The 26,365-nt window shown below is 34.0% G+C and overlaps 1 long non-coding RNA gene across 1 annotated transcript; it reads left to right on the forward strand.

Annotated features, from left to right (window-relative positions):
* Nucleotides 1-2,183: 2,183 nt before the first annotated feature.
* Nucleotides 2,184-21,290, forward strand: LOC103885086. The gene is made up of 3 exons (XR_002522542.1): nt 2,184-2,267; nt 10,739-10,773; nt 21,000-21,290. It is a non-coding gene; the product is annotated as an uncharacterized LOC103885086 (long non-coding RNA).
* The last annotated feature ends 5,075 nt before the right edge of the window (nt 21,291-26,365 follow it).

Genomic DNA, 26,365 nt, shown 5'->3' on the forward strand with positions numbered 1-26,365 from the left:
TTTCCTGATAAAAGGTTACACTGTATCAAAAGAGAACTACATACAACTGGTAAAATCTTAAAAACTGGAGACATATGGTGACAGACTCAATGTTTCTTTTTGTGCTTTCAGTGACAGGTGAGGCTGAAGTAGGGGGAGCAAAAGTTCCATGTCCCAAGTCTTCCCTATTGTATGCTATTCTCCACTCAAAGAGTTCATTCCCAGGTCACCTCCAGATACTCAGACTTTCTGGGTCAATAAAGCCCATTCCTAGGCTCCTAGGGAAGAACCAGATGAACAGTTCTATCCTGCAGGAATAATTGTTGAGATTCAAAGTGTTTTGTTACACTTCTCCTAAAAGACTGTAATTCAATTTTCTACAGATTGGAGTCATCATTTCCAAATGGGGAAGAAATATCATTTAGTATTGAAACAGCAGACATTTGTGTCTCATGAAACTGTCCCAAACTCATAATAGACATCCATGAGTGATTATAAAAGCCCTGTTAACCTAACACTCAGTGTCCCTGTTGTAATCATTACCCTCTGATAAAATGAAGACTCTTTGCTTTCCTTGCTCTGGCATCTGGAAGACCTACCATGAATTTTAAACGGGAATCGCTATTTGAGCTCCACAGGAGTAAATCCATTGTGCTGACCTAGAAGTTAAGAAGAGGAACATAGGCAGATGTTGTGGTAACTTTGCTATTTCGTTAGATTGAATAAAACGCATACCAAATAGTGTTCAAATCCAACAATACCTTTTGCTTACACAGCTTCCTTGGACTCAACTCCACCTTTTGTGAATCTCTGTATTGTGGTGTCTGTGATCTGAATACCTGCAATTCCTATTGCTTTTTGAGTATCCTATTTGGCTGTTCCTTCCATTTATTAAAAACTTATCAGCCTGGACTGTATAACTAATTTCCCCTTCAGTTGTTAATCTCACTATTCTTTGTTGTCACAGATGTGCAACACCCGGTTCACTTGTTCTAACATTCAGTTTTTTGAGTTTTTTTGTTGGTCATTGGTCATTGTCATTTGCTTTTTTCTTTCTTTCTTGTGTTCTTTTTCTTATTCCTTTTCTTTTCTCTCTTTTTCTTTTTCTTAGAGACAAGGTCTCACTGTGTCACCCAAGCTGGAGTGCAGTAGCACGATCATGGCTCACTGCAGCCTTGACCTCCTGGGCTGAAGTGGTCCTTCCACCTCAGCTTCCCAAGTAGCTGGGACTACAGGTGTGTGCCACTGTGCCTAGAAAATTAGAAAATTTCTGTATTGACCTCCAGGACTCAAGTGATCAGCCCATCTTGGCCTCCCAGAGTGCTGGGATTATAGGCATGAGCCACCGCACCTGGCTACCTTTTTTCCTTTTTGTTGAGCAAGTAAATCTGTATTCCATTACTTTGCTTGTATATAGCTCTACCTACTCATCTGACTAGACTTGTCTGTATAATGACAAATATATATGTTTTTTAAAGTTTCTCTATTAGCTTTGTGTCCAGAACAAAGTCCACTCTGAGTCTTTCTTGCTGCCTCTCTCTATCGTTGATCACAAGTCACTCTAACACCTTACTATGCATTTAACTTTTGGCACATACACAAAAAATCTGTGCTTTTGGTAAATGTTACACATGAAGTTATGTTCGTAAAGGTTTAGGTGTAAAATAAGGTTGTGAATGGGCATTTCAGGAGAAATTGCAACCTTGCCACTGCTACTGATATTGTAGGATTTAAGTTGCAGCCTCTGCTTCTGGGATCAGCTCTGGGCACAAGCAGGAAAAAGACAGCAGTGATACATTTTTAGACAATACAGCAAACAATTTAACCTGATCCAACTCTTAACTAATTATTAAATCTTTACACCAAAAGATTTATGGAGATAAAAATATCACTTTTTTATTTTGTTGAAGTTTTGAACTTTTAGAGACAAAATCTTTGATGTTAATTTAAGCAAGCCTAGTGCATCCCAAAGCTGCACTAGGACTTTGGTTAGCTGCATATTCTGGGGAGAGATTGCCCAGAAAAATGAAAGTGATAAATAAATCAGTTTGAATTCTTGAAACTTTTAGATTATTTTGAATTTTGTTTCTAACGTATATTAAACTAATTACTAGATAATACCTTTAATTCATTTTAGTTATAAAATAACACATGAAGACTTTTGAATATATTGTTAACAGATATATTGATTCTTATCTAGGGAATATTTGAACAAGAATTGGGATAGGAGGAGAGATAGAAATATTACTTCAGAAGTAGATGCCTGAGAGGAAGACCACACATATTTGGTGCGTAACTCATTCCATCTTTTATGAAAGAATCTATGTAAGACAAGGAACTAAAACTCTAGTGTCTCAGGGGGCCAGGCCTGTGATATAAAGGAATGAAGTCAGCTCGTTGTTGGCAAGAAGTAGAGACTGGAAAACTGGAAAGCACATGGCCTGCTATTCAGATCCACCTATTTGTGATCATCTTACGTTATTTCAAAAGAAGCCAGAAAGTCAGATTAGCATGTGAAATCATTCATTATTCAAATTTCATTCAAATGTTTGAAAACCTTATAGGCCCCTCCTCCCTGCCGAATATCTGTAGTCTCCATTGTAGCCTGTGGGCTGCCAGTTTATAATCTCAAATATAAGCTTTTTCAAACTTATTTCATATCCATTTGAACTATAATTCTCTGCTTCCAATGAGGACTAGTCCATGTTAATTAGGTCCCATTGAAGCTGGTATTTAATAAGGACTCAAAATACATTTGTTGAAAACATGCTGAGAATTGCCTATTACAGTATAATCGCACTGTCCTCTTTACACTCTTATAGTACATTGGGCTAATGTAGCTGATTGCTAAAATGGGGTTATAGACATACCCATTCTATAAACCCTAGTGAATAGTTTAACTGTATATTTTTGATTATTAAAAATAAGTAGAAATTAAATTTGCCATTGCAGCATATTGGTGATTAGAAATTCTCAATTTTATGCAATTGATAATGTTTATTTTTAAAAATGTAAATTGTGATTAAATGTTCTAAGATCAGCAATTTTTACTTTGTTTACATTTTCCTTCTTACACAAATAAATCAGTTTATGCATTTATTTTCCACCAGAGTTTGTTATTTGGTTTTGCAGAGTTGAGTAACGCAGAGGAATGCATGATATAGCACATGAAATCAAGATCTCTTACAGCAATATTATGAAACCTGTTTTAGGGCCTGCAGTGCCCCCCAAGGCCATAGATTCTTGTATTTGATCATTTCCTTGAATTGTTTTCAATTTATTTGAATGAAGTGTTCAAATTTGTACTTATTATCAATAACTTATTTAGATATTTGGATGTCATTTATGAAATTATTTTTTGGTTGCTGTTTATTTTTTAATTTGAAGGGAGAGAGTTTGTGTAATCATTATCAGTGTTAAATTTGCAGTGAAAGAATAAATCAGGGGGAATTATTTAATTATCAGATTTTTAATTTGTATTTTTAGTGCATGATTTTAATGTCTGTATGAATCTCCTTTGTTCTCTTTTCATATGTCTGCACACAAAAATGGGCTGACATCATTCTCCAGTGATTCATTAGGTACCGCAAACACCTATATATCACCTGCAAAAACATTTACTGGTGCAAGCAAAACCTTCCAGCAATCTCAAACAGATCTTTAAGGGCTGGGTTTTTGTTGTTGTTGTTGTTTGTTTGTTTGTTTTAATTTTAAGGGTTATAAGTACCTGTTCCTGAGGTGGAATATCTTGTCACATCTTCTCTGAAGCTAGATAGAGGCTGAATCTGGACTCCAGAAGCTCATTGACTGTTTAGGGTGTTCACTGTCATAGAGGCAACACTTGAGAAATAGTTACCTCTTCCCACCTGAGCTGGACTGCTTTGGCAGTGTATGGATTATGTATGGAGGGTGCTACTCCAACTGAACTATTGAATTCTATTATCAGCTTTGCTATAAAGCCATATTTTATGGTGGAGGCAGTCAATAGTCATAACCACCATTTGATACTACCTCTTCTGTAGGCTGTTCTATCAGCCAGTGGTATTACTTTATATTCATACATATCATGAGATTTTGTTCAGTGTGTGCAAGTTGTGGTAAGACAGCTTTAGTGATACATTAACCAAAGGTAAGACGTCTCAGTGAAACGAGGATTGATACCTATGGCCAAAGTTTGTGTGACTATGAGGAACGTGTTGCCTACATACAGGAGGTGTTCATGCTTCAGGTTGGAATTGGAGTCAGTGAATGAGAATAGAAGAAAATGGGAATAAGACATGGAGGAAAAGTTTTCAATCTACCAATTTTAAAGTCTAAAAGCCCGAGAGCTTAAAAGTCTTAGTCTGATATCTGAAAGGTTTATATCTATGTGTTTATATCTAAAGGTTTATATATAAAAGTTTATATCTAAAACCTGAACAGAAGTTTGGTGGTAGATATTTATTAGGGAACCATTTTTACATTGGATCAAAACATGTAAGATAGGTAACAGTAATTTCTTCTGCTTCAATGACTGTGATAACAAGACATATTAAACAGAAAAAAAAATAGAATGCATTAAAACATAGAGTTGAGTGATTTTTATGAAAAAATATATCTTGGGTTAAGGAGTATGTCTAAGAAGGTGGTGGGGCTCAGAACATGATACCCCAAAGTATGTTGTCTTGGCATGCTGAGTACTTTGAACTAAAGAAGATTAGAAGGCCTCAGAAGCAAGTTCTCTCTGACCTTCTCCTGACCTCTTGTCTCCTGTCTCTCTTTCCCATCCGAAGAGAGTCATGGAAACCAGAATTCCTCTTCCCTTAGGGGGATCATAGAAACTAGAAGTCTTTTTCCTAAAAGCAATACCTAAAACCTAGAAAGATCACTCCCTCCCTTCTTTCTTCTCCCTTGAAGACCCTTGTTCCAGAAGACCCTTGCTCCATACCATATGTGGGGGGAAGGAATGCTATACAGACAGGCCAAGAAGAATCTGAATAGCCAGGCCTTTCCTGGTTCCCCCCTCAGTCTGTTACCATTCGATTATTTCCTTTTGTCCAATCACACTTCTACATGACTATCCATTTTTCATTGAACTTAAGCATAACAAAGGACAGTTTTTCTTTGAGTCTTTGGGCCTTTCCTTTCTGAAGCCTCCCATGTCATGTAAAACTTTGAATAAATACATTTGTTACACTCTTCTCTTAGTAGTCTTTTGTCATAGGAGTGTCAGTTATGACCCTTATGATGGGTGATGAAAGGTATCACACCTTTCCACTTCTAAAAAGGTAACTGCTATTTCTGCCCTTAAAAGTTTGTTTAGATTGATTTAAGGCCAGAGGATTTCTTAGATATGGTTAACTAAATGAAACATAAATATGAGATACATATATTTTTCATCATTGCTATGAAAATATATAGTGCTAACTTTTTTTCATTGAAATTGTTCAATACCCTAGTTACATCAGATTATCACTGTGTAAGAATCATAAGTAAAAAAGGAGATTATTTAACTAATATAAAATTTATGAAAAAGGACTTTATTCATAGTTTAAGAAAAATAATTTTTTTTTTCATTTTTGTGTCCAAGAGCTTTTAAGAGTGTCCATGAGGTAAGAATTGTAATGCCTACTTGACTGGCTGGGTGTGAATAAGATATGTGATGATATGTGAAAACTACCACCAAAATGTCTAGAAAATTTAGGTGATCAATAAATGTTTATTTCTCTACCTCATCTCCACTATGTCCCCTTCCTTCCACCTTACTTTTTAAATCTGCCTCTTATTTGGACCATTTGAGGTCAGTATTTTACAAGACATATTACTTGATGAGTTTCAAATATCCTTATTTTCTACCTTTAATTGCTTACAGTGTCTCATCTTAAGCAAAGTATACATTTGACTATTTTACATAAATAAATACTGTTTTTTAAGTCCTGTATTCCAAATGCCCCTGGGTCATTTGAACTATATATAGCAGATCACACATAGTTCTCCAAATAGGACATAAACTTTGACAATGTGCTTCTGATCATTCTGCTTATATTTCCTGGTATGTCATTAATTGCTCTATCGTTTTGGTATTCAAAGTATTTGAAAATATATTATTTTTGACATTTATAGTACATTCAAATAACTTTTATTCTCTGATAAATAATGACCTTTTTCAGAATGGAGATCGTGTTACTTTTAACTTTGTATCTCGGGTGCATAACACAGAACCTGGTCTTTATTAGGAATGAAATAATGGATTGTTGAGTAAATGAGTAAATTAGACCACGAACTGTTAACCAAATATAGAAATCAATGAGAGCTGTGAAGCCATGCTCCAACAAAGTTGGTTTAAACCTTTGATTAATGTCCTGGTGAATGAAGGATGGGATTTAGATACTCAACAAAGAGCAAGAGTGTACCTAGGATGGCGTGGTACTAAACCCAACTCTTCCCTTTTACCCCTTCTAATCAGGAAACATACCACAATGCAGGTGAGTAAGAGTTACGATCTTTAGAAATAACCATGAAAATATATTTTAAAAATAAGAAAATCATTTCTAAATTTTTTGTAATTCCTTCAGAGGCCATGCTTCTAAAAGGAAATGATTATGAGGGAAATTGTCTCTATAATGGTTAAATGCACTACTGTTTTTTAAATAAGGAAATATTTTTGTTTAAATACAAGACAGAGTGATATTATGTTTCCTGGAATTTATTAGGCCTTTGACTTTGCCAGTAATGTTATCTTTCATTCTTGGAAATTCACAATGAATGTTGAAGTATCTGAAAAGTCTTTCAGTTGAGATACAGCTTGGTAGTGATCTGAAAAGCATATGTATTAGCTACATATCAATTACAATCATTTTTTACCTAAGTAAGTCTTGAAGTTTAACTTGTCTACACTTTCAGTTAAACCTTTGATTTTCTAATATTGATCTAGAAAATGATTTACTAGGAGATTCTCAATTATAGAGGAGTCCAGCTTTCACCTAGAGGAAGAGAATGTAGGAGCAATTGCTGGCTCCATATTAGGAAAACATTTTATTAGTTTGAGATAATTTTAGTTCCCAGGTATATACTTCCATAGTATATTTTATCTATACATGCATTACATTTATTTACTGTCCTCACAGAGTAGAGTTGAGCAGAATATATGACTTAATAGTACTTATCATCTATTTTATAGTACTAAGTTTAATTCCTTTTTATATCATTAGGATTGATTAAGTTATATTAAGCTATCATACAAATACAAAATCTCAGTGGCCTGAAACAATAAAGATCTATTTTTGGACCATGCTACATATCTTTTCTGGTAAACTAGGGATTTTCTTCCACTTTGACTTCACCAAATGATTGAGGCTGATGAAGAAGCCACAGCGTGGAAACTATCATTTTGACAATTCCATGTTTCTGCTTGGAGTGACATAGATCACTCCCACACTCGTTTCTTTGCTAAAGTAAGTCGCACACACATATGACATCAAGGGAACAGGGAAGCACACATTTCTCTTTTACTCAGAAGTTAAGAAGGACCTAATATTACTGAACAGTAGTAATGCTACCATATTAGCCCATATTTATGAGACTATATGCCAAATTAGAAAATAATTACTTAAAATAAAGTAATAGATTTATTTAAAAACAAAACAAACAAACAAACAAAAAAACATGAGAAGACTAAAGATTGCACCTAGCCTATGCTGTGATTGTTTGGAAGAATGGCATTAAAATCCCCAAATGACAGCAGTAACCATTATATTACACATCACTAGAAGATTTTACTACAAATATCTAGTATCACAGCATAGCAAATATTCCTGTAAACTTTCTCTCCACAGGTAAGGCATTCTGATTGCTTTGTATTTCCCCATAAAATCTATTTTTCAAACTTTGCACTGAGAAACACTTGTTATTTTGCAAAAGCCTTTACAAAACCTTCAACTTCCAATTCCTTAATTGATGAGATAAATATAGTGGAGAGTCACTTGTAGTCCACAGAATTATTTGAATTTTCTACCTTAAACATATTGCAAGGGTAATGACATTTTACAGGTTCTCATTAACTGTCTTCATAATGTTATAAATTGATGTCTGGCAAAGAGCAGTTTCTAATATACATGAATAATTTGAGAAGGATGATGGAGATGGTATACTTACATGGCTGTACATATATAACTCATGAACAGAAAAGATAAGGCCCAAAGAATACCTGATTTAGTTTGGTGATGCAAGATAAAGCCACTAAGATTTAGTCTACTAAGAGCGTGGAAAGTGTTTTAATATACAAAGAGGTTTGTTCTTTTGTTGAAGTTTTGAACTTTTAGAGACAGAATCCTTGGTGTTAATTTAGGCAAGCAGCACATCCCAAACCTGCACTAGGACCTTGGTTAGCTGCATATTCTGGGGGAAGATTGCCACCTACTGGAACACCAGCACCATTCCCTCAGGTTTTATGGTCGATGTAAATATGGCTCCTTTAAAATAACATACCTTCCCACATTTATTTCAACACAAACTCCTAGATATGAAATTAGTGTATTTTTCCTCCAAAGTAAGCTCAATATAACCTGCTCCAACAGTCAGCTGCTACTACTCCCTGTTCCAGGTATCAGTCCTACAGTGCTTTGGGAGAACGATAGATGAAATTCTGGTTTTCTTAATTGCCAGGTAGGCATCAGTTGATATCCTGCTTCAGTCAAACCCAGCTATTACCTAATAGATAACCATTCTAAAGAAACAAACAAACAAACAAAAGCATGATATTTAAAAAATTTGACTGCTTAGAGCAGTTCTACTGTCTAAAAAATGTTCACCTTTGAAATATATTTTTGACCACATATTACAAGTTTGTGAACAAGAAAAATAATACTACAATTTAAAACGTATTCATATAAGCAGAAAAACTGTTGGTGATTTGTCTAAGCAAATGACATACAGTCAAAATTATACTTTCCATTCTGTTGTCACAGTGTGGACTTTTTAACATAGCAAGGGATTTCAATGCCATCTTTTGGGTATTGAAGGAAGGGTGGGTTTGAGACCACTCCATCATCAATTTCAAAGGTAAAATTGTTGTAAATGTTATTGGGTTGATAAAACTTAATGGTTTGAGCAGATGAGCATAAGGAAGTATGAGAAGCGGATTTAAAGACACAGAACAGCAGCATGAGGAAGAGTACCAACTGGAGGAGTAGATCTACAATAAGAGAGGTGACTGATAAGAGAAAATGAGATAGGAGTAGGGGATTAAGGATAGCTATTAGAAATTAAGGTAAAAAGCTGAGATAGTGTCTATGGAGGAAGCAATGTGATATAGAAAGAACAAAAGAGCAAAATCAAAACTTCGGAATTGCATAGACCTGGGTCATCAGCAGGTCTGCTTCAACTGCTACAAGCTGGGAATAACAGTTTCCCCATCCTTTTACTTCTATTAAGTTAAAGAGTATCTATGAAACACGGAAGCTCTTGGAAGATAGAGTAAACATTTCTCATTTCAATAACAAGTTTAAAAGAAAAATACAAAATTAATAAAGATGAAAAGAAAGGTCAATACAAAAGAACTTCGGAAAGAAGAGCTGAGATGAAAAGAATTAAAATGACAATAGCAATAAGAAAAATCAGATCTTGATGAGAAAATTGATGGGGTAATAAAAACAGTAATTATTCTACATGATGCCCATACTATCAAAAGAAAGTAAAATATGCAGGCAGACAACATTTGCGTTGACCAAATCACATCAAGTAACCAATTTAGCTATTCGCATGACTTTCTATCCACGTGAAAGTAATTTCCATTTATCAGCTGTAAATTTTTAACTTACCTATCTTTGAGCTACACTTTGACTTTTCAACAACTTTCTGGACATTTCAGTTTAAATACTTCACCAAAATCTTCAAATTTGAATGTCAATAATAAAATTTTGTTATTTTCATTATTAAACTTGACTCTTTCTCCCTGATTCTTTTACTTGATAATTAGCATCACCATTCTCCCAGGACAGTGGCCACTTAATTTAGTACTTCTACTTTTCCTCTTTCTCTCCCTTCAGCTTTCCCGTGTGATATATTTATGGTGGCGATAATGATGAAAACTAGAATGTATATATTATTTTAGAATTTATCCAACATTATTTAAACTTTTCTTAAAGATTCTTCTGCTGAATCTATTTCTCTACATCTGTTTGAATTTTTTTCCTTAAAAGAAATTATATGCTTCTTAACATGTCAAGACCTTCCATGATCTTATACAACTTGGTTTTTAGATTAATTTTCTTTATATCTTTTCAATATCCGAGTCCAACCTGTTTTTTTCTCCAAGATAACTGGTTATGTCTTTCTCCCTGTGTATTGAAAGCTCATTCACATTTCAATACCCTGATTTGATGCTATTTTCTCTATGATCACTTCCCCAGTAGCAGGTCAGCCAAACAGAAGTTGCCAGATGCCAGTTTCTTCTACCACTCAGAACATTACTAGAATTAACTGGAGTTGTTTCTGACTAAATGGATACATATACACACACATACACATTCTCGATTACTCATAGTGATTTAATGTTATTAAGAAATTCATTACATTGCTCCTTTGAGGCCAAATAATACATAGTGTAACTCTGCTTGTTTGAAATTAGCGATCTATTTTATAATCGAGATGTTAAGTCTTCCCAAGTTAGTTATCTATTTAGAGCAGGAATTAAAATAAATAAATAAATAAGTAAAGAGGTAACAGGGACCACATAGAATTGGTTAACTGTTTTGTTTTGTTTTGTTTTAATTTATTTCAGAACAGTGACTCGTCATTGGCCAGTGGAAGAAATTGGTAAGTGAATTTATTTCTGTATGTTATATTTATGAATAGAAAAAGCATTTTCTGCACGTATCCACTAAGTAAATACTGAACAAATAATTAATATGTTTTGAAAGACCTTGACTGTATTAGACTTTTTAATGTTTAGATTCCTCTGAGTTTATGTTTCTTATCATATTTACTCTTTCATGTTTTTTTGTTTTGTTTTTTTTTGTTTTGTTTTTAGAGTTTAGCATGGGTTTACCTTTTTCCGTAAGTCCCAGGAGGGCAGATTTTCTATCTTAGACAACACTGTGCTGGAACAAAAACATGAACAGTTGAGAAGTGGAAGTCAAGAACAATACTCTCCATGTTAGTTTCTGGGCACAAAGCCTAGTAAAAATTGGCATTTTGTCTTACGGTTATCATTGGTGATATAGATGAAATGAGTTATGAAGACTTAACAATTAATTTGAATTTTAGGTTATTATAATATCACTAATGACATAAAATACTCAGGATTTCATACACACACACAAACACACAAAAAATCAGATTTAATGGTAGAAATAAGCTCAGTCTGTTTACTCAGTAAAGATTATTGTGTTCATAAATGCAAGTGTTAAAAAATGAATGTACCCTCAAAGCAGCTGTATGAGTTTTTTAGTATTTTTTTCTGAATTTTAGATTTATAAAAACCATGTCTCAGCTGCTACCTTTCAACAATTTTATCCTGAGGCAATAAATAATTCAATGTGCTAATTTGACAGATGACTCTCCAGGAGACTCCTACCATTACTAGCATCATTAGGCCATAATATGCGTGACGAGGAGGGGCCATTCAGCAAATGTCCTTCACTTGTTTACCCCTAAAGAGCTGTACTCTGCACAATTAACTAATGAAGCATTAGGGGCCTTTTTTTTTCTTCCCTGCTATTTCAATATATCAATGCAGAGAGTCGAGGAAAAATACAGTCTGTTTCCTTTTGCTAGATCAGTATTTATGGGATGCTTAAGACTGCACTGTAGCTCCCAGATGAATAAGGTGAAAATAATAAGATGGTCAAAATGGATCATCGCCATCATTACTATTACTTCCTCTTCTTTGCATGATTTGTGAAAAAAATGTAAAAAGAATTTGGTGTTGAAATGCAAAAACAAAACAAAAAATACCCAAAACAGTGCTCAAATTTTCTGCTTAATATTTGCTGATTATGAAGAATTTGTACAGTCTTCATCAAGTTAGGTAATTTTATGTTCACCTTGACCACATGTGAATTGTCTCATACTTCTATTCAAGTTTAAAATTAAATTCCAGTTAAAAAGTTTTGAAATAAGAGTGTGAATATGGGCTTTGGTGCGTATGAATCTCCTCTTATGGTCCAATCCAACAAAGCATGTGCCTACGAAGGTTCAAATGAAGTCACTAAGTCCACATCTAAATAGTTTCATCCTGCAAAATTGGGTTAAACAAAGAAATATCATCTGACTAGACTGCTGTTATTGTTTCAATGAATTATTTAATTGCCAAGACATTTTGTTGCTCAGAAAAAGTGGCTTAAGGTAGAAGTGAGTTTAGGGACCCCTTTCTTGCATTTACAGAGTGTATTATAAGTTCTTAGTTTAAAAATTATCACATCCTTTACCATTCCTAGTATTGTTTTGTGCTTTAGAGTGAAAAAAAAAAATCTGCTCGAATCATGTCAATTGATATAATAGTTGATAGGTCCGAGGAAAAGGACAGTTACATTTTTGTCTTTCCAATCTTCATCCAGACCCACAATGATGTCGATGCTATTTCCAAGAGGTAAAAGTCACAACTATTCTTCTTAGATGTAAACTATTTTATCCAGTTGGAAATATAGTTTCAATGATAATTATTATAATGCTTCTTTTTCCCCAAAGAAACTAATAATACATAATAATCATTGTGCTATTAATAATAAAATAGCTATAATTTATTAAATGCCAGTTTAATCTGAGCCCTTTGTTACATGCATGAGAAACATGAAAAAATGGTGTGAAGGGCTTGTTGGTTCTTTTACGAACTTTGAGGCTAGAAAAATTTTCACATTAAAAGAGAAAGAGAACCATTATATTTTAAGAGTTCTGTGGACAAATTCTGGTAGATTATCAATATCCTGTCACATTTATGGGAATTCTCAAAATCACTACTACTATATACTATATATTTCCTCATACTATTCCACTTGAACAATCAATCTATTCATTTCTTCTCTCAGTAAGATCAATTTTAAACATGCTAAACCAGTAATGAGCAAATTTAGTGGAAAAACAATTTAAACCCTTTTTAAATATAAATGTTCCCAGTGGTCTTACTATAACCTGGTAAATTATAGATACAGTGAAAATCTGGTATTTCTGATATTTTGTATTTAACAAATTGAGTGCTGTTAACGTTTTTAAATATTTGCTTTTCAATCCACATATAAAAATGGAATACAATTAGTAGAGCATGTAAAATGTATTTTTTCAAAATGTACTTACAAATGGAAAAGACTACTTGAATGCCAAGGAAAGCAGTAGTTTCTTTGCTTTTATATTGTAGAGAAGGCCGTGCATCATCTCTATGGAACATCCTATCCATAAAAATCTGAGGAACATTTGTAAGAAGTGGGAACACTTCCAAAAAACCATGCTGGAGGAATTTCACAAGACTGAATATATTTAATACAAAATTTCTTTAGAAAACATAAAAATCACCTTTTTATACCCATCCTTTTCTTTTCCTTACTTTCCGCGCCCATCCTTTACATATGAAACCTTCCATACGGTTTGTTTAAATTCTTCAACTGTAATGAAAAACTATTATCATAAAGGTCCAATACATACTTCAAATTACTATTGCTATTTGAACTACGTATTGGACTTTTTGGTTTGGTATTTGTAACTCAAGATACTTTATTAAGCAGAAAAGAGACCAAAATATGGAATACTTTGTTGAATAATTAAATGCTTTGTAAATACAGAATAGACAAATTCATTTTAAATATTTGATCGTTTTATCCAAAAGAGATCGATTTATCTAGCAAAAATAATATGAGTCAGAATATTATATAATAAATACGATTACATGAACAATTTTAGGATTTTGGCATTTGAAATGTGCCAAGTATCACTAACAAGCACTGAAAATTACTTACAAATACTGCATATTAAAGAATATTTAAAAATACAATTTCCATAACACAAAAGCTATAAATCAGTACTCGATGAGATTCAAAAATTACAAGTACTAAAACAAATGTATATCCTTTCCATATAAATTTATCTATAATCAACATTTAACCAAAATTATCTAAAATTTTATATTTCTTCTAATGAAATGTGTTCCTGCTTTGTGTAAGAAAAAATTAATATCTACATGTTGTATTTTTCTAGAGCTTTGCTCATTCTTATGTAGTAATTTTTTTTTTTTAGTGTGACTTTGCTCAAAATTCAATAATGTACCATTAAAAAAATAATACTTATACTAAATACATCCAAAAGAGGCACTCTCCCATACATACACCACTTAACTGTAGGCTCACAGTTCATCGGAGACATTTCTGTTTATTTTGATATCTTTTGTTAAAGAAATCCACAGTAACAATGATGACCAGACAAAGAGAGAAAAAAAAAAGCCATTCATCCATTCATGGGTAATTGAATTCCCTCATATTTCATAAACAGACTGCCTATCTGTAGGGTTGTGTTTTATTTCAATAACTTTCTTTAAAATGCTTTTCCTTATAAGATGGGGAATTACAATAATGTTTAAGAACTCAAGGTCAAAACAGTTTTTAAGTTAGTTTATTTGATGGATGCATTGCTGTGAGAGGAGTCACCCCCTCCCTTTCCTCTCCCCTCTCTCCTACAAATTGCCTTTAGACTGGATGTTTATTGCCCAATGTAAAGAACAAAACAGGGAAGTAATTAAACCTAGAATTGCCTGCTGGTGCTTATGACAGTCAGGCCATGGGCCTGAGCCTAAGAGTCTACCCAAATCTGCTGAGAAGGAGCTTTGGTTCTGAAACAAAGCCAAGCAGCAAGACATCATTACTGTTAATTACCTGATAAACAAAAAAGACTTGGTGTCGTGGCAAAACACCAAACTCAGTGTGGCAGCTGATGCTGTAAAAGTCAGTTGGCCTTACTTTGTCCTGTTGAGCATTGTACTGTGAGATGATCCACCTCCATAAAGAGCTCAAGTAATTATACTCCAACAACTGTGTTTATACGCTCTGTACTCACTATTGTGCTCTACTAACAACAAACAACCTGTCCTCTGGAAACAGGTGGCATCTGCTAAACATCAAATAGAAGAGAAAAAGACATGCTCTCAAATGGAAATTTATTAATTGATAAGCCAGAGGACAAAGTACATGAAAGCAGGTGAAAAATATGGAAGGACATTATTTAGGTCCCTTATTAAATAAATAGGAACTAAATAAAATACGAGATATATTTCTCAAAATAATCATTGGCTTTTGTGACCTACCTTGGAATATAATAGCACAAAAGAAATATTTTAATAAGAATATTATTTATACATTGATATTTATATTTCATATATGATATGTGTATATGTATTTTCATTTTGTTTTTATATTTTGTCATTACAATTTTCATTGATTATGCATGAAAATCAACAAAAAAAAAAGTAGTTAAATGGAGTGGAGTGGCAGACACCATTATGTCAAGCTCAGATGAGATTGTGTCATAGAATCCTATGTCCATACAATTGCAGGACATGCAGTTAATCAAGTGGATTTGGGTGTCTTTGGGAGAGTGATGTAGCATTAATGGCACCATCAGATAGATCTGGTTAGCTTCCTGTCACCTGGGGCATGGCCTTAGGTGAGTTAGACTTCTAGAATCAATTTCTTCATATGTAAAACAAAGTTAATCATACGTTTCTCTCAGCACTGGTGTGAGGAGTCACAGATGTAATGTATACGTTCATTTAACATAGTGCCCAAGGCATACTAGGCTTTCAGTAAATAGTGGTTTTGGTAGCCAATTGGAATAAATTAGTCACATTTGAGGCAACTGGCTATTTAAGACAACTAAGAAACACAGAGTGGGCCGAATCATTGTTGATTTGGTAAGTATGGGCAGGTAAGCAAGTCATATTCTCCACCAGTAGATACCCTATAAGCTAAGGCAAGAACACTCAAAAGCTCTGAGGCCCAGAATCTTCACCGCTTCAGGCATTCCTCATGTGCTTTACAGGATAATGAGATGGTTAAAAGTAGTGAATTTTGATTTCAGAATGACCTACATTCAAGTCCATGCTTTGTGGATTGCTATTTCTGTGTGCCTTGAAAGATGACTTAAACTTCATAACTCATGTTCTTCACCTAAAAAGTGACATGTACAGGTCTTACCTCTTTAGAACATGAACTACCTAAATTTGATTCACAGTTTCACGATTTACTTAGTTACTTATCATATCTCTGATTTAGCATCCTCACCTTACACTGAGAACAAATATTATAACTACTTTATAGGATTGTTAGGAACAATGAGTAACTCACTGGCCCTTAAAATGGTGCTTGGAACATAAGAAATCTGTGCTATAATATGCTTTAATTACCAGCTATTTAGGAATTTTTGAGCTGCTTTTGAGACCTTACCTACTTGTGATAGTAAATATTATTAGTAGTAATCCCTACCTGTGCATGGATGCCACCATGTGGCATGCTCTCAATCCTCCAAGTACTTTTCTGAGAGACTTTGCAGTTTACCTTCATGTCTACTTACAGGACAATGTCACCAGTATGCCCACTACAATTACCACATGACACTCCCCATGTACTTTCCCTCCTGCTTTGGCTCACCCTATTTTATATAAAGTCTTGGCAAAGGAACTTGAAAGGGCTTCTCTGTTGCCACTGCTATTATAAGATCTCAAGTGTCTGTCATTCAAGGCCATTCAAGCGTCCTGGTCTTGTAGTGGGTTTCTAGCAGACATGGAGAAAAGAATACCTCCTTAATTCTCTGTCACACTTGGTCATCTGGACCTAGAACACTCCTCATGCCCGTAACTCCTTATGTCCATAAGAGCTCTTGTGAAATCAGCTCCCAACTCCCACTTCCCTAGGCCTCCAGCCCAGCCCACTCTCAGAAGGGAATAGAGCCCAAGATCATCCTGTTCACTGCCACGGGCTCCCCACCACATGCTTCGGGCTTGTAATGACATCATGCTTAGTGGGTGAAAAATGAAAAATTTATTATTATTACTTTTGTGTCCTCTCATGTAGGCCAGCATAATTATTTTTTTTAATTTTGGAATTCATGGAAGTTAATCAAACTGAATTTGCATATTTGAAGCCTCACAGACTGATTATTTCTGAAGAACCATATGCCAGTGGCTGTAAAATTCTGCTCCTTTGTTATACAGTCAAATTTCTTGCTTACCTTTCACGATAAAAGAATTAGTCTGACACAGCACTCTATTCACTACTATACTGTTGAATAGTAAACTTTTCTGAGCTTTTTATGACTGCCAATAATTTACATAAATAACAAGAGCATTGAAGTGCACACACTGCAGTTCTAGGGTAATGAAAGAACCATTACATTTAGCTTAGTAAGTAAGCATCCTGAATAAAATCCACCAAGAAATCATAAAAATAACAACACACAGATTGTTCTTTATATTTTTGTGTATGTTAGCTCATGTAATTCTAAATTCAGAAGTAATAATTCAAATTCAAATTCTCAAAGGTGTGTATTCTGAAGTTGCCATCATCACTTGCTTAAGAACAATCACAAGCTTTAAGTAAGTTGTTTAAAATTTCTGCATCTCTTAGCAGTAACTTCTATCCACTATTAAAAAGGGGCTTTTCTATGTATTTTCTACCATAGAAACTTTTTGCTACAGTGTGTATGCATACGTGATATTACAATAAAACATGTGCCAAATAATATTATTAATACATTGTAAATTTTGATTAAAATGGTCATATTAGTATTTATATACATTTATATGTTAAACAGAGGACCTAAATAACTTGTCTTAAAATGGTAAAAGTAAAGGTGTTATTCAGGTAATATAAGTGAATTTTCAAGTGTTAATGAAAAGTTGAAAATGTTACTAAGGTGCCAAGATGCTTAAGATGTATGTTTGGAATAGAACAATGGAATCTTGTAGGTCTTGCAAAGTCAGTCTGTAAAATTGAGGTAGATGACGCTGAGTGATTACAGCCAGTCCACCAACCTTGAGTAATACTTCACCAAGACATAGATTATGAAGGCATATTCCTTGCTTTCTAATGTCACCTCCACAATATTTTCATCAGTGAATGCAAAACTATTGCCATTTTCGTCTTTGTTTCTCTCACTATACAGTTTACTCATGTTCTCCAAAATACACTGTCTTCTTAAGAAATTTTTATAGTATTTATAATAATAAAGCACTTGGAAATTGTAGAATAGAAGCTACTTTCTTTATAAGTATTGATATTATTTAAATCCTAAGCAGGAACTTGGGATTGATGTATTCAAAAATCAAACCAAAATTGTGATTTAATATTAACTATTTTTAAAGATTATCATCTAAAATATAGTTGTTCTAAATTTCAACAATTTTAAATATTTTTTATTAACTTAATACATACATTGAAGAGGGCAGGCATTTTTTACACTAACCAAGTTATTTATGCTGACTTATCAAATATTTACTGCTGTTTTTGTTATGTGCCTCATTCTATTTGTGTTAAATGACCTTTAGTCTCTAGTCTAAAGCAATAAAGTGAATGCTTCCTGTCCTATCGATTAGGAAAGGCCTATTTTCACACTAATAAAATGGGAAGCCTCATTTAATAAAATACTTTTTTCTGCCAGTGGCCATAGGTGAACTGGAGACTTGACAATGCTGGCAAAGGGCAACTGAGAGGACAGAGGTCAACTCTGCGGTAAATCAACTTCCAGGAACAAATCACTGGACACTATAAAAATCAAAAGTGGTTCTTTAAGAGACCAACTTGACCCTCCTTAACCAGAAAATAACATCTGACCTGGCAGTGAAATTTATCACAACATTTCAATTAAAACTTGGCAGGCACACTAGCAGCTTACTGTTTTTCTACAGTTGACCTTGTTATAGAAAAAAACAGAGACAGGAGGGGGAAAATGGATATTCTTGATTCATATTACATAACAAATATAATCTGCACAGTAAGATTTTATCAGTTACACGAAGTTTTCTAGAAACTAGATTAATATGTTATGAGTGAGTAAGATACAACTTTGCATAAATTATTTGCTGTTCAATTGTTTCAGATATCTGATTTTTTTCATGACATTAAAAAACAGCCTGCAAATGTTATCAGTCAAGCAATAACCTGAAGGTGTTATATTTTACATAAAAGTACATATCTGGAGTTTGACAGGGCAAAAAAAACATTCTTAAGTATCCTCCTTTTTAATTTAGTTTTGCAATCATCTATGTATTTATATTCTAGATTTCAAGTAACTTAATCATGATTTTCCTCTCACTTCTACCAAACACAAGTGTGATAAAAACTGAGAAAAAAATGTGTCTTATACTTGCCAGTCCTTTTGGGTACGGTAATTATGATTTTAAAACCAAGTATAAAGTACAATATTTAAAAATGAGTTTTGAATCTAAATGACATGTATTGTCTCAGCAGTTCTTATCACAATGGAAGCACTAAGAAAATGTGAATAGATTAACTCAAATGGCATCACATTTTTGACCACAAAGGGCCTTTATAAAAATTTTAAAATCTGAAGTTATCTGGGCGCAGTGGCTCATGCCTATAACCCCAGCACTTCGGGAAGCTGAGACAGGAGGATTGCTTGAGCCCAGGAGACTGAGGCTGCAGTGAGCAGTGATGTTACCACTGCACTCCAAACTGGACAACAGATGAGAACCTGTTTCAAAAAAAAGTCTGAAATCATATAAAAAGTTTGTTACTTCCTTTGAATTATTTCACTGCACACTGTGGCTCACATGTATGATAAAAGAGTAATAGGAGACAGGGACATTGGCCTCTCCTTTGCCAGTGGTTGACTCTGTGACTCTTCAAAGGCATATCATCGTACCTTTCTCAGTGGCAGAACAAGATGGCAGAAATAGATAATTTTAAAGATTGTTATTTTATCCTTAAATGGCTATAATCTCTAAACTTTTCAAATAATAATAATGCAATACAAACAAGTTACAGAATCAGGATAAAGCTTAGGATTTTATGACTTTTAGGAATTAGAAACATTTAATATATAGGTTTTGGTAATACTTTGGAAAAAAGATACCATGCACATGTTGCCTACTCTATGCAGGCAAAAAATTCTAAAATCAAAGAGATGATGGGGCTACTACTGTTGAGGTAACAGAGGCCAAACATGAGGGAAGTAGGTAAGGTAATGGTATTATTATGATTAGATAGCTATAGATTTTTATTTATATAGTTATAATCATTGTATCTATTTAATATTAATGATAATATTAAAATATGTAAACATAATCTAGATCATTCAGTTAGTGACCTTATGACAGATGTTGGTGTTTGTGTTAATAATTTCATTTTTAATCAAATAGGAATTTATCAATACTCTTTAATAACCACAGGCTCTAAAGTAAAGACCTGAGATGAGTGGTATACATGAGGAATTAAGGCCAAACAACAACACAACACTGCAAATGAAAGTTTCACAAAAAATCAAACAGAGCAAAGTCAGGGGCGGGAGGAATCAGAGCAACATAGGACTCACTATAAAATAGTGATGAAAGGAAACTGCAGTGACAATATTCCCTTGCAAAGTGCTTGTGTAATTGGTTTCAGTAAAACATTTTCCATTATTGCATTCATATTTATGTTTGAATTGCATTAGAATTTGACTTTGTTTTTCATTTGTAGTAACTTTTTGCATAATGAAAGCTAACTCAAAGAAGGAGAGAGTGATACAACCCTGAGGGGTTATGTCAGTGTGCAAGGGCTGAGAAAGTGTGTTTTCAAGGTAAATGGAGTAGCCAGATGAAGACTCAAGGAAAGATAGAACTTAGAATAGTCTCTCAAGAAGAACTGGTAGCTGGGCAGAGAGAAAAAGGTGCTCTCTGCCTGAGATGAAATTGGAGATTGTTGGCAATGTTTAAATGTTCTTTGCAACTTTTGTGTCAAGTCTTTATTATGGTTTTAAATTACTCAAATGCTTAAAATAGAAATTTAAAGGAACTATTTACAACTTACATGTTAATGTTAATAAATATGTTTATATTCTCAATTCAGAATGTTGCCAATCACTGTATTGCTGAAAGGATTCTCCTAGGATGAAGCAACCACGAACGTTCCGTGCTCAGAATTCCCCTCAAAAGAACCTTCGGCAGAAAGCAAATTTAGCTGACAGCTTTCAGCTGCCACCATTTTTGATGCATCAAGGTAGTCATCCAGGGCCACATTTACCTTGCATTGCTCTCATCCACCGATTGAATATACTTTGCATATATTATACTTGCAGTAATCTTGAAAAATTAAAGATAGTTATTTAAATGTTTAATATTATATACTATGCACATTTATGAAGAAATTTGGTGATAGGGAGCTTACCAAAAAAATGTATAATTTACTATCAAATGTTTACCACAAAACACAATAAATAGTAAATCTTTACGGTAGATGATCTATAGCTTTTATAAAGTTCCAAATTGCTGGAAAAAAATTGTCTTTTGAATTTTCTTACAGTATTTTTTTTCTGTGTATGTCATCTAAAGAGATGGTTCACAAAGGCTATCACAGAAACTATAATTAATAATATTTATCTTTAAAAAGTAAAGATGGAGAATGAGAAATATTTTCACATTTTATATTCAGTAAATATTTTTATAACAAACTGCATTACCTTTGCATTTAGAAAAAAATTATAAATGTCAGGCCCTACAATTTCTGAGTTCTCCATATGTTTACTTTTATACTATTGATTTTATGAAATAAGTGCCATAGTTATATATTAAAATTATAATTAGATAATTACATGATAAACATATTATATTTATACATAAAATATGTTAGAATTAATATGTTCAACATTTCAAATCCCTGTAATTTTCTTGACCAGAAAACTGGCTCAGAAAATCAATTGTATTTCCCAAGTTCATGTATGTACCTTTTGACAGAGCCAGCACTAGAAACTGTGTCTTTTGACTCAGTCAATCTATTAGACAAAAGTCTTTTAATAAGTGTATTCTATATGCCATTCTACAGTAGATGCTAGGGATACAACTGTAAGCAAAGCAAATGCTATCTTTGCCTCCATGGGACTTACATTCTATTACAGAAGATAAATATAATCAAATAATTAGAAGTTTTGAGAGATATGCTTAATAGATACCAAATGATTTAGAAATATGGTAACAGGGTTTCCTAATCTAGTTGGAGGGATTGGGAATGGCTTTCCTATGGAGGTGTCATTTGGGTTAAAACATGGATGGTTTATTTTTATATTTAGTTTAGTTGTTTTTTTTTTTTTTTAACTTGACTATCTTGTCCTATGCCATGTAGCAGGTTGTACTAAAGTAGCAATTGCATGCATGTTTCAAGCCATTATTCTCAGTGCCTACTTACCAGGCACTGAACATTCCCTTTACATCCAGTATTTACTATTGCATTATGCGGGGAATCATGTCTATCAACATCATCAGCACTATTTCAGCCACAGCACTTATCAAGCAAGGAAACACTCTCTGCTGAATGCCCTGCGTTTTCACCTGAATTGTTTCTGAACCAAACTGGGTCCTTTATATGTAGAATCTCTTTTATCCTTATATAGAAAATTACTGTTGAAATGAGATTAAAGTATTTTAATATGTGGTAATATTAGAGATATAAATTGAGCAATTATGAAATAAATGTGATAAACATTCTATTGATAGTGATGTATTTAGTTTTCATTTCTGCTATAACAAATTACCCCAAACTTACTGGCTTAAGCACTACAAGTTTATTTTTTTATAGTTTTCCAGGTCAGAAGTTCAACATAGGTCTCACTAAGCTAAGTTCAAGTTGTGCACAGGACTGCCTTTGTTTCTGGAAATTCTGGAGGAGAATCCATTTCCCTTCTATTGCAAATTTATAGAAGCTCCCCACATTCTTTGGCTCGTGTCCTACTTCCTCTTTCTGCAAAGCCAACAACATTATTGTATCTCTCCAACTACTCTTCCATAGCCACATCTTCCTCTGACCACAGCTGGGAAAGATTCTTCCCTTTTAAAGACTTAAAATCATTATACTGAGCCCACCAGATAATCGAGGATAATCCTCCCTTTTTAAAGTCTTCAATTTAATTACATTAGCCATATCCTCCTGACATGTAAGGTAACATATTGTCAGGTTCCATGGATTAGAATGTGGATATCTTTTGTGGGGAGAGGGCAGGCATTATTTTGTCTACTTCAGGTTGAATATTATGCTTAATCTTTCATGTTCAGCTACTTGGTGAAACTAAATGAAAATTTAATTTGTAGAGAAGAGAAAAAATAGATTAAATATTAGTATACCACAAGTATTTTAAATCCTCCCTTTAGAAATATTTTCATTCAAAATTTGTAAAACTTGTCATGAAGCTCAAACAGTAAACCTTCAGTAGCGTCCATAAAACATGGTTTGCAAATGGCCAGCCTATTATATTTGAAATTACAGAGCAATGATACAAAACTGATAGCAATAACTTCTCTTTTGTGGAAGCATGACTCTGTCCAAGTTCAAAGGCCTCAAACTCAGGGAAGCTGATGGTGTAACTTTCAGTCTGAGTTGAATGTCTGAGAAACTGGGGCTGCTGGTGTGAGTTCCGGAGTCCAAAGGCCAGAGAACCTGGAGCTCTAATGTCCAAGAGCAGGGGAAGAAGAGTGTCAATTCCAGAAGACACTAGAGAGTGTGAATCTGTCTTTCCTCTGTCCTTTTGTTCTATTTGAGTCCTCAGCCAGTTTCATGATGGCCACCCACACTGGGTGAGAGGATATCTTTTTTCTTCAGTCCACTGATTCAAATGCCAGTCTCTTCTGGAGACACTCTTACAGACATAATCAGAAGTACTGCTTTACTAATTAACTAGGTATCAATGAATCTAGTCAAGATGACACAGAATTAATCAATACAGTGTGCATGTCTAGGGCCAATATCCTTAATGAACATAGAAAAAAAAAATCCTCGATAAAATACTAGTAAACCAAATCCAGCAGCACATGAAAAAGCTAACTTACCACAATCAAGTGGTCTTTATCCCTGGGATGCAAGACTGGTTTATGTATGCAAATTAATAAATATGATTCAACACATAAATAGAACTAAAACCAAAATTCACATGGCCATCTCAATAGATGCAGAAAAGGTTTTCACTAAAATTCAACATCCCTTCATGTTTAAAATCCCTCAACAAACTAGACATTGAAGAATCATCTCAAAATAACAAGAGCCATCTATGACAAACTCACAGCCAATATCATACTGAGTGGGCAAAAACTGAAAGCATTCCTCTTGAGAAATGGAACAAGAAAAGGATGCCCATTCTCACCACTCCTATTCAGCAAAGTACTGAAAGTCCTAGCCAGAACAATTAGGCAAGAGAAAGACATAAAAATTATCCAAATAGAAAGAGAGGAGGTCAAAATATCTCTGCTTTCATACACTATGACTCTATACCTAGGAAACCTCATAGTTTCTGTGCAAAATCTCCTAGATCCGATAAACAACTTCAGCAAAGTGTTAGGATACAAAAATCACTGTACAAAAATCAGCAGCATTTCTAAACACCAACAACATCTAAGCAGAGAGCCAAATCAAGAATGCAACCCCATTCACAATAGCCACAAAAATAATAAAATCCCTGGGAATACAGTTAAATCAGGAAATGAAAGACCTGTACAATGAGAATCACAAAACATTGCTCAAAGAAACCAGAGATGACACAAACATGGAAAAAACATTTCATGCCCATGGATATGAAGAATCAATATTGTTAAAATGGTCATACTGCCCAACACAACTTACACATTCAATGCTATTCCCATCAAATCATCAATGACATTCTTCACATAGTTAGAAAAATATCTAAAATTCATATGGAACACACACAAAAAAGCTCAAATAGCCAAGGCAATCTTAAGCAAAAAGAGAAAAGCTGTATCACATTACCCAACTTCAAAATATACCACAAGACTACAGTAAGTCAAACAACATGGTACTGGTACAGAAACAGGTACACAGACTAATGGAACAGAATAGAGGGCCCACACATAAAGCCACACACCTGTGACCATTTGATCTTCAAAAAGTGGACCAAAACAAACAATGGGGAAAGAACTCGCTGTTCAATAAGTGGTCCTCGGATAACTGGCTAGCCAAATACAGAAGATTAAATCTGGAAACTTTCCTTACACCATATACAAAAATCAACCCAATATGGGTTAGACTAAAATCTAAAACCAAAAACTATAAAATCTCTAAAAGATAACTTAGGAAATACTATTCTGGACATAGGCCCTGGCAAAGGTTTCGTGACAAAGATGCCAAAAGCAATTGCAACAACAACAAAAATTCACAAATGGAACCTCGGTAAACAAAAGAGTTTCTGGACAGCCAAAGAAACTGTCTACAGAGTCACAGACAACCTACAGAAAAGGAAAAAAATTGCAAACTATGCAGCTGACAAAGGTCTAATATCTATAAGGAACTTGAACAAAATAGCAAAAACCAAAGAACCTCATAAAAATTGTGCAAAGAATATGAAAAGATACTTTCTAAAAGAAGACATACACATGGCCAACAAGCATAAAAACATGCTTAACGTCACCAATCATTAGAGAAATGCAAATCAAAACCACAATGAGATCCCATCTCACACCTGTCAGAATGGCTATCATTAAAAAGTCAAAAAATTACAGATGCTGGTGAGGTTGCAGAGAAAAGGGAATGCTTATGCGTTGCTGATGAAAATGTAAACTAGTTCAGCCATTGTGGAAAGCAATTTGGCAACTTCTCAAAGAACTTAAAACAGAACTACCATTTACCCCAGCAATCCCATTACTGGGTATATAATCAAAGGAGTATAAATTTTTCTACCATAAAAATACATACATGCTTATGTTAATCACACAACTACTCATAATTGCAAAGTCCTGGAATTCATCAAGATGCCCACTGATGATAGACCGGATAAAGAAAATGTGGTACATATACACTATGGAATATTACACAGCAATAAAAAAAAAAAAAATGAGCTCTTGTTCATTGCAGCAACATGGTTGGAGTTGGAGGCCATAACCCTAAGCAAACTAATACAGGAACTGAAAAACAAATACGACATGGTCTCACTTATAAGTGGGAGCTAAACATTGAGTACACATGTACACAAGGAAGGGAACAACAGACACAGGGGCCTAGTTGAGGGTGGAAGTTGGTAGGAGGGTCAGGATCAAAAATCAGATACTAGGCTTATTACTTGCATGATGAAATAATATGTACACCAAATAGCTGTGCACACAATTTACCTATATAACAAACGTGCACAGGTACCCTTGAACCTAAAATAAAAGTTAAATAACAAATAAACAAAAAAAGAAAAAAAAAAGAAAACACTAAATTTCTTTTTCTTTTTGCTCACT

This window comes from Papio anubis, chromosome 5 (genome assembly GCF_008728515.1).
Source record: "Papio anubis isolate 15944 chromosome 5, Panubis1.0, whole genome shotgun sequence".
NCBI classification, from domain to species: Eukaryota; Metazoa; Chordata; class Mammalia; order Primates; family Cercopithecidae; genus Papio; species Papio anubis.